We start from the raw sequence: 8559 nt of genomic DNA on the forward strand, positions 1-8559 counted from the left end.
ATAAACTCTTCATTGTTAAGGTTTAAAATAAGTTGCATTTTATTAAAAGTAGCATTATAAAAAGCTCCACCAATTTTGTCACCACCAATGCCAAGCCCCAAAATTGCGAGTACGTTCGAACAGTGCCTCACCGCCGTTAAAAAAAGTTCCTTCTGACTGTAAAAGTTCTACCACATTTCAACGTCGCTTTCAACTTCCCATCCAGTCACGTCGTTGCAATATTTTGAACAGGTTTTTTAAAGACTTTCTTTCAACCGAACTCCACAAAGTACCAACGCTAGAAATACAACAAAATTTCTCTCACGACGTCTTTATATTGCCTTCTGTTGGCATATTTGCAAGGAAGATATATAGGGTAGATCGATAAAATATTCTAACATAGTGCGGACAAGTGGCATCACACGTAGTCGGAGCCTCCTTCCGGAAACTAGATTTCCGCCTGTGTCAACACATTACTGTCTCATGCAATACTTCATATTTAGAGATACGGTACCTCAACCCTTTGCAACCAGATTAGAAATAAATCATTCAGGAGAAAAAGGGAACTTGATTGTAATCCTTTTAAGTTCCTGAGTGGACATGGTTGAAATGTTTGCTTACCAAGTGAAGGGTGAAGGGTGGAGCTGTGAAGACTACTTACTGAATTACTGGTATTATGCGCGAGCGTTGTAGTATGTATATGTGAGGCATCCGTATGAATGGAAAGTGCCACCATTAATATGAGCACCCCCATATGTCCTTTGTTTGTGCGAAGCCGCAGAGTTCAAATGGCAAGGCGAAGCCGGTTCTGGGTTCGGCCAAGTTAGTGAAATAGGAGCATTGATTTGCGCTACAGAAACACTCAGCTATAGGGTTTGGCTTCGTTTTCAGTTGCGTACTTACTATAAAACGGAGTGTGGCTTGTACGCTCACGCTGACTCAGGCACTCTGCACACACAGGCACGTCTAGAAAATGGCGGAGCTGTCAGACGGACGCTTCATGCCACATCGGAGCCACACCTGGGCTGATGGCATGTGAACACTCTGTGTGCCCTAGCAACTCGCGGAGCACGAAGTCGCATGGCACGCCCTTGGTGCTGGATTGGCTGGGAGAGCTCGTAGCAAAAACCGCTGTCTCTAGTTTTGAAAGTGAAAGCGCGGCTTGTGGACGTTCTGCGTTGCCATGAAATCACTATGTAATATTGTCGTGGCCTCTCCTTTGCCACACTCTTTGCGATGGCACAACAGACAAAATCCGGAAACAGACCATTCTCCCGACGGCGGGCACACCTTGTACTTAGGAACGCGACTGAATAGCACACGACAAAACAGCACGCGACAAAACAGCACTGTCAAAACAGCACACGACAAAACAACACGCGAAAAAACAGCACAGTGAGAAAACGGCGCGGCTATTCGCTTTGAGATCGAACCGTGTCGCCACCGAGCGGCCGAAATTGGAAACGCGCGAAAGCGGGGATATCGCCGTGCATCGTCTGCTACGGGCGCACGCTCAGAAGCATGGATCTCGACGACGCAAGCCCGTTTCAGGCTGAGCTTGACATTTCTTATTAAATGTTTTATGTTTTTTTTGCCGTTTCTTCTTACTAAAGGTTGTGTTGTATCGTTTCCCGTGCGTGGAAATTCATCAAAGCGATTATTATTAAGTCGGAAGCTTCCATAATCTCAGTGCGTTGGTTTGTACATAATCGCTGGTCCCACGTATTTTTGCTATCTCGCACAAACCGTGGCTTTCATAAAGCATTGAATGTTGAGTGTGTCTGTGGTTTGATTTGAAAATTAACCCGAGTGATCGCTATCCTTTAATAGAATAATCAATTAATAAATCCATATGTTGATCTCTCGTCGGTCATATTGCGTGAAAGACGTTAAAACTACACATGTTTTTACTGATTTTATTATGCCATAAATGGCATATTGCATTCCCATTCTAAACTTCACGTTGTGAGTCCTTCATAAATATGAACACGGGAAGCCTTTTAAAATGAAGTATTTTTTAAGGTATTATTTAAACAGTGTGATCACACTTCGATGAAATGAAAAGTACGATGGAGGGGTTAACCGTGGAAGTCAGTGTCACAAAAGAAATAAAGACGTCAAAAATATTAAAGCAGGCATTTTTTACTCCTTGTTGATTTTCTCCGACACAAGACTCCAATTAACCGGGGAAAAAAACATTGCAATTAAAACACTACTTCAATAGTCTGAAAGCTATTCAATGAACTCCCCAGTCCCGATATACGTTAGGTGAGGACGGAGGGTGATCGGAAAGTCTCGTGAAGGTCACTAGCCCTCATCACTAAATTAGTATCACTGCGGCCGATGCTGTCTGTGTCGTGGGGCGCGTCGCTTGTTGGGGTTGCAGCGTCTAGTATAGTGTGTTTGGACACAACATTATTTAGCCAGGAATGTATAGCATTAGCCTCTTGACATCCGCGGCCCTCACCAAGAAAATTGAAGGGGGTGAACTCACACTACCGAGAAAAGCATTAAATAACAGGAACATTGCTGCGTTGCTCGGTTGCACCCGTTTATTACAGTCCCGGCAGATACAATAGAACAGTTTGTTTCACTTGTTTCAGTTGTCCTGCCAACCGTGCAGTTTACAGATCTTAACTAGATGAGACACTCTCTCCTCATCGCAACACAGTAGATTTGTTCAGACACCAAAAAACTTACCCACACTAGGGCACAGTAAAAGGGCAGAGGAACTCAATAGCATAGTAATTTTAATACAGTGCTAACTTAACTTCATTCTAAATATTTATATTACTGCAAAAGCTAGAAGTTAAAAAAAAACAGAAGCTGCGATTTCACAGCCAGTATTATGTTACCTGGTTGGAATTTATTGTCTTTTTTTAATTCCCATGTTGATGAACCGACACATACATTTTAAAAGAAACAAATATTTAACATAAATATTCCAGTTCAGCTGCAGACCGGCATCAGTCGTGGTGATCCATGCTTTCCAACGTCTACCTAGAGCAGACGACGCACCCACAGAAGCCATTATATAAATTTAGGCCTCACGCTGGCAACACGATTCGGTCTTCACTGAAGCACCGAACATTACCCCATCCTTTTCCGCTAGAATTGTTTTCTCACCGACAGTATGCGACAAAATAAACGCAAGAATATACGCCGTCTCGCGCACGAACGTGGAGAGCTTATGGGGCGGCCGTTCTCCTATCCCCGCTTTGATGATGATGATAGCGCGACCGTAGCGCCACCTCTAGGTCGATCTCGAGGCCAATAACACTGCACGCGCCCAAACAGCGGCGACAAAACAGCACGGCGTCAAAACAGTAGAGCGACAGAACAGCACTTGCCAAAAAAAGCACACGACAAAACGGCACAGCAGCAAAACAGCACGCACGTAAATGCATGGTGTTTTTTTCTCCGAAGGACAGATTATTAGCAGCACGCGACTAAATTAAGTACTTCCTTCTAAAGTTTTGAGAACAGCATGTGAATTGCCGTTGCATTTTATTACCGACCGTTATAGAACTTTATATTATTACTCATAGCTTTTCTTGAATGTTCAGTAATATAAAACCTTTTGCACGCAAATGCAGTTAAATATCGTGCCGTCTTTTTAGTGACTGATTGATTGTTAATCCGTTAACGTTTTATACTGATACAAATTGAGCACCCTATTCATTTAAGTTAAGAATGAAGATCACATTTAGTGGAACTGCTAAATAAATTGTTCTATGCCTTAATCAATCTATGATATATTAAGTAAGAAAACGACAGCCCAAAAGAGTGTCGATGAGGAGCAGAGTGTTATACTTGGACAGGACGTTCCGCAGTCTTACCGAGATTAAAGCGTGAGGCGTTGAACCTGATGGGGTGCCTCCTCTTTGACCGTCGATCATCTTCTGGTGGGCGTAGCACTGCTTGGTTCTTCGAGGCCTCGATGAGGCGGTACGGGTCAGGATGTTGAAATTTGAGCGAAGGCTGAATACTCGGGTGCCTTGCTTCTACGCGGTTGTTGGTCTGAGGAACCTCGTCAGCAACGCGCTCATTGCAGCTATCACTCTAAAAAAAAAGAAAAAATGTCAGGGGTGGCTTTTTTTGGGATTGTGCAGAGTTCTCTCTGTGGTGATACCTCTAAAAGACTCATATTACTCTAGTGTTAACTCGAGTAAGTGAAGCAGATTTGCCCCTTCCCCCTTAAAGTCTAGATACTCTATTAACAAGTGACGTCAGGTGACCTTATTCCTTACTGGGGCGGTCAGCGAACTCGCTCTCAAAAAATAATGAGACTCCCGTATTACTAAAATCACGCAACCCTACAATCAATCAGTCAAATCAAATCAAATGACAGTAACCGGCTTCATTTTTGGTAGAGTCAGACGACTCCACCAAAACAGCATGCGTTTACGTGCGTGCTTTTTTGCTGCCGTGCCGTTTTGGCGCGTTCAAAACCGATCTTGGCGTCACTAAGTGTCAGGCAAACGGCAGGTGCCGCGAGCGGCCATTCCGCTAGTGTGACCGTGCTCGGGGATGCTGAAAAACACTCCTTGCCGATTTGCTGAGTTGTGCTCCCTTTGAATGCGCTGGCGGCAAGGTGAGGATCTTTCCAAATGCATCGATATAATTACGACTGCGGGCGCCGCATATGATCGGCCCTATTTTATTTTTTTTTATTTATTTTTTTTATGCAGCGCGCTATAAATTTCGCACCAAAGGATTTGCCGGCCGGCAGAAAAATGTCACCATTCTCCGGAAAAAGCAAGCTTTGCGGGCTTCTTTCAGCCTTTCACGTACTTCCGAAATTCGTTAGTATTTTGTTTTTAATTGATCACCACGAGAGTTGTGAAACATTGGTTGAACATATGACACCCTATTTGTAAGAAGTGCTGTGAGCTCCTTTAGGTGATCCATAGTACCTGAGTCTCTATTTTGTTTGTAATTCGTCAATATATTTTTTAAATGATCATCACGAGAGTTGTGAAACATTGATTTAACGTACGACACCCTATTCGTAAGAAGTGCTATGAGCTCCTTCAGGCAATCCATAGTACAGGAGTTGCTATTTTTTCTGTATTTGAAACATACCCAGGGCATATTTGCTTTCTGATTATTCGTGGTTCTTCATTAATCCATGGCCTGCAATTGCGTCTCCTGGAAGGAATACTTTTTGAGGGAATGTGTGTGTAAATTAGAGCTTCCACCTTCTCTTCAAAAGTATGTTATAGTGTCTCGACATTTACAAGGGTACTGAAATCTTTGAAAAAAGGTAAAAACGTCACAAAATCGTCCGCCATTGCTGAGCAGTTTCCTTGATTGTAAAGAAAAACGTTCCTTGGGGGCGTACGTGCTACTTGTCTCATGAGGCATTTTATTTTCTAGATTACAGCTATATAATTGTTAGTGCCAGGAAGGGTGGAAACAGATACTACAGTAGAGCTTTCACTGCTGAAAGCCAGGTCTGGCGTGCCAATTCTCCCAGCGCATTCGCGCGTAGCAATTGAAACGTGATGATGTACCGCGAAGCTCGAGACAAAGCTTATAAACGTCTTGTAAGGCACGAATGGGTTTGAAGTACGTGATAAACTTCCATGCTCATGAATGTCTGCGTTATTAAAATCGCCTCGTAGTGCCAAATAGACGTAAGTGATGGATGACAAAGCGTTTGATAGAAAAAGAAATTGTTCGTCACTAGACGCAGGTGGTCTGCAAAAAGACCCAAGGACAGGGAATTTACTATTCTCTAGCTGCACTCTACACCGGACGGATCCAAATGAATATTCCGAAAAAATCAATGGCGACGCTTTCTACGCTGCTGCAAATAAGCAGAAACACACCAGCTCGTGGCAACTTGTTTTGTCCCTTCGTTATTCAACATAATCAGATGGAAAAACGTCTGTATTTCTGACCGTGTCATCAAGCCATGTCTCTGTCCCTATTGCAACATTAAACCTACCCATATCTACAAGTTCTCCAAAGTCATCCACTTTGTTTTTGATGCTACGACAGTTTAAGAGAAGAAAATTAAGGTTGTTCACTGTTCGGGGAAAGATCTATAGTTGCTATTTGTTCTTTGTGTTGGGAGTATTCACACCGGTCACCGTATTCCATGCTACATTGCAATCAGCAGAAGAACGTGCTTGGTCCCTCCTGCTTTGTTTCACCTTTTGTGAGGCTCAATCATACACAAACATTCGCTCACCAATATGCAGCTTATCGAACCGTAGTTTAAAAGGACTCCCTGGAGATTTACTAAAGTCGAACAAATTCCTACACGGAAACCAAATTTCAGGCGCAGTCTTTGGTTACTGGGAAGTCCGAACCTTTCAGTTTATAGGCCATTGAGATACTGGCTTCTCTCATCTTGAAAGAACGAACTTTGACAATGACAGGACGGCTTCTTTGTTGTTTGGATGCCCCAAGGCGACGTGTGTGATAAATATTTTTGAGTCGATGATGATGTTGAGCAAGTCGGAGCAGTGCTTCGTAACATGTCGCTCAGATTCCTCCCAGGTTTCTTTATCCTTATCTTTAATTCCCCAAAAAAGAAGATTAGACCGACGTGATCTTGTTTGCGAGTCAACACTCATATGGCGTGTTGTGTAATAATCGGAGGTGCCGCTAGCGCGTAGCAATAGCAGGCCCGTTGTGCCCTTTGTACCAGTGTTGGGGACGTTACCGAAAAAAAGTAACAAAATAGCGTTACTCGTTAGTTCGGTAAAAATTAAAGCGTTATTCAGCGACGTTACTTTTTTACAAACGTAACGATATACCGTTACCGTTACTTTTCAAAACTAACGAAAGTTACGTTTACGTTACTTTTGTGCTCGAGTACATATGTTTGGCAGAGATGTGTTCGCTTACAAACATGCCTTCGGTCTCGTGAAAGAGAAAACTTTTACGAGACCAATCGAAAGTCAATCGGCTTTTATAAACTACAGCATGCAAACGGGGACTGCTGGAACACAACCAGCCAACCAACACCCCGCATCTTTACGCCGGTTTTAGTAACAGTCCGGTTCATACTATTACCAGGGGCTGATTTACTTCACTATGTGGAACAGAACACCGGTTACCAGCAAACTGGTTATAATCACTTGCTGCCTCTTACCAGCGGTAGCTCTTAATTTTTTTGCGAAAAAAATAAAAGGTTTAGTGTTCGCAAGTTTTCTTTCCAGGTTTAAAACTTTTTTTATATTTTTTTACTATGACCTTAGTGAAGTAAAGACTAATCAAGCGAAAGATCATTCGTTGTGCAAAAGTGGGTCAGGAACTTTCAGGCAGCGAGGGGAGAGCGAGAATAAAAATGTCCAGAATGTTTTTTTTTGTTTTGTTTTTTTTTTGCAATTAGAGAAACGAGCAAATCGCTTCGCCACTATGCACCTTTCCAAAAAACGCTCGACCCCAGGGGCAGCAAACCGTTTTAGGGCCCAGTCACTAGGTTTAAGGCTAGACTGTCACCGGCGTCCCTGCTAACCCTAACCGAGTGGACTGTGATTTCTTAAACTTGAACTTGAACTTAATTTCAGCAACATTATGCCGAGGACACCGAATAAAAAGCTAACAGAAGCTAGCTTGACTGGGTCTGGTGCCCTTGCATGTACAGGGAACACAATCATATTTAAACAATCCTAAATATTTCTTACAATATTCAAATCAAACAATTTAAAATGTTCCTATAAAATTTTAAAATCAGCGACACTAGAGAACAATTTTTTTTTCTTAATTTAACAACACAAAAAGTACGCAATGTTTTCTTAGTTATACAATGAATATCGATGCGGTTCAATGCAATGTTGTTAAGCAATGTAGGTAGATTATGAGCAAGAGACTGCAGTGCATAATTTGTGCGGAAATGGGGAACCTTCCAGAATTCTCTACGACGAACATCGAAGACTGATTCACGCTCAGTCAGGTTTGCTAGCTGTGACAAAAAGCAATAAACTCCAAAGTTGAAAAGGCGTAAGAAAATAATTAACGATAGTCATAAATACAAGAAAAGTTCATGATATTGTAGCTCAAATATAATGGTTCAGCATGTGTGTCGTACGGTACATTAGCAATGAAACGAATAATTTTTTTCTGAAGAGTCATTAGTTTGTTGACGTTACTTTTGGTTGTTGTGCCCCAAACTAAATGGCAGTAGTTGATTTGTGAGCCGAACAGAGCATGGTAAATTTGAATCTTACCTTTTGTAGGCAAAAGAGAGCGATAGTGACCGATGATGCCAGCTACCTTTGCCAGTATGTAAGTTAGAAATTCTAATGGTGATCCCATTGCATAAACTCTGAAAAAATTATGCCTACCGTTTTATGATGACTTACTATTTCAATTTCTCTGTTTCCAATTTTAAGAGCATAACTAGCATCAATATGTTTACTTACGCGTCTAAAAACAATCGCTTTTGTGTTGGTAGTATTTATTTCGAGGCCATTTTTTTCTCTACCATAAAAGAAACTTTTCTAAGATAACATTACCTTTAATAATCAGTTCATCGATATTCGTCGCAGAAATAAAAATACTAGAATCATCCGCATACATTATAAAACGTGAGTGTTGACAAATGTTGACGATGTCATTTAT

Source organism: Ixodes scapularis, unplaced genomic scaffold (assembly GCF_016920785.2).
Source record: "Ixodes scapularis isolate PalLabHiFi unplaced genomic scaffold, ASM1692078v2 PGA_scaffold1__304_contigs__length_218370807, whole genome shotgun sequence".
Taxonomy (NCBI): domain Eukaryota; kingdom Metazoa; phylum Arthropoda; class Arachnida; order Ixodida; family Ixodidae; genus Ixodes; species Ixodes scapularis.